At 30.8% G+C, this 1817-nt stretch overlaps 1 pseudogene; it reads right to left on the bottom strand.

Annotated features, from left to right (window-relative positions):
- Positions 1 to 584: 584 nt before the first annotated feature.
- On the bottom strand, positions 585 to 683 carry LOC138828904 (U6 spliceosomal RNA; annotated as a pseudogene).
- Between the last annotated feature and the right edge of the window lie 1134 nt (positions 684 to 1817).

The following is a 1817-nucleotide window of genomic DNA, read 5'->3' as shown; positions in this document are numbered from 1 at the left end:
GTCGGTCTCTTGGGGAGATTAAACGTTGGAACTCAAACTATCTTTTTGGTTGGGGAGAGCTGTGGCATTCCCCTACTTCCCCGTCACCGTCTTGTACCCCCTCGAGTTTTTGCTTTTTTTATTCAGAAATAATTTTAATTTATCTGTTGAAATGAGTACTAAAGAAACTAAAGATATTTCTGGTGCTTATGTGAAAAATTATACTTTAAAATATTCTGTATTCTGTTTGTATAATGCTCATAATCTATTTTATTCTTTCCTAGATATAAGACTTTGAATTCTACATTGTTTTATAATATATAGGTTCATTAATAAATGTGTCCTTTCAGATTGCATTCCATACCAAAACAGTTTAAGATTCCTTTTTTACTAGGTCCTTATAGTATATTTCTTTGGAATAAAATGACAATGTTGTCTAATTTTAAAGTTTTATAATGATTATGCTATATAAAGGCCTTTCTAAGGTGAAGATTTAATACACTGATGTCAAACTTTTATTTATATGAATTACATATATTGTTACACTTGTAATTTTGTAATCAACTTTTTAATAATTGTTTTTCATTTCTTGCGTCTGAAGAATGAAAAATCTGGAATAATTCACAGATTTTCATATCATCCTTTGCAATTGCCATGTTAATCTCTGTATTGGTGTAATTTGGGTACATGTGCTGCTGAAGCATGTAATGTCCTCTAAATTTAGGTAGTTAATGATGCAATATTTATACAGGATTATATCCTTGGGTGCCTGTTTGTAACAAGGAAACCTTATTGTTCCTAACAATGCTACTGATCTTATTTCCCTAAAATTCTGTGTATAATGGAAAATAATTATATTGTTCAGTTTGTAATTTTTTTGTCAATGACTATTTTAAATCTTTTTCATTTTAGTTTAATCATACATTGAAGCATTTTTAGCTAGGTCCAAAGGGGATGGCTTTTTCAAGTACTTATTTATTCAACTGAGTTTGCTCTGTGTAGCTAACGGATTCAAAGTAAGCCTTGCGTAAGAGCTACTTCTAAACTTCTGCAGCTGAAATTTTCCCAAATGCGGTCTCATTGGCACAAACGTCTACCTGACACTTTACCCTTCTTCCATGTAGGATCAGACCAACCAGAATATCTTACCCTGATCGCGTAAATTGTCTTACTTGAACAAAATAAATCTTAGTTCCAAGGGATCATAGAAAAATGAATATTTCAGACAGAACTTTTCAGATTGGAAGGTTTTTATCAAAAAATAATTGTTTATCATACCTACCATTTCAAAAGTAGCTAAAGCCAAGAAGGTGAAAAAATGGTTCATATGCATGATTACCTAATGTCCTGGCCTATCTACCTTCCAACCAGGCAGGAACTTAGACTACTGCCTTTCTTTCACCAAATATTTTCATAGCTCCAGGAGAAGTCCATATGTTTCTCCTTGTTATTAGGCCTTAAATTGGTAATGTTTCCCCTTGCCTCCAGTCTGTAAATCTACAAAAGGTAAAGGTTTAAGTCTAACTCTATCAAACACTGAGGTAGAGATAATGGAAAAATTCTTTAAATCAGAGTTGCTTTTGATACCCTAACCAAAACAGAACAATGCAAAACATGTGCCATTTTATTATATTATATATAGTTATATATTTTATATTTATATGTGCTGATTTTATATTTCACACAGTGAAACTTACTAGAATCAATTGATAATTTGACAAATAAAGTGATATTTATTTATTCCTATAAATATAATTGGAATATAAATAATTAGGTTTAGAATATATATTAGAATATAAAAAGTATCAATGCAATGTCTTCGGTATACACTTGCAATA

The sequence above is a fragment of the Dipodomys merriami genome, unplaced genomic scaffold (genome assembly GCF_024711535.1).
Source record: "Dipodomys merriami isolate MVZ:Mamm:240054 unplaced genomic scaffold, mDipMer1.0.p SCAF_167, whole genome shotgun sequence".
Lineage (NCBI taxonomy): Eukaryota > Metazoa > Chordata > Mammalia > Rodentia > Heteromyidae > Dipodomys > Dipodomys merriami.
Note: the sequence above shows the minus strand (reverse complement) of the source record. Positions and strands in the feature narration are given on the sequence as shown.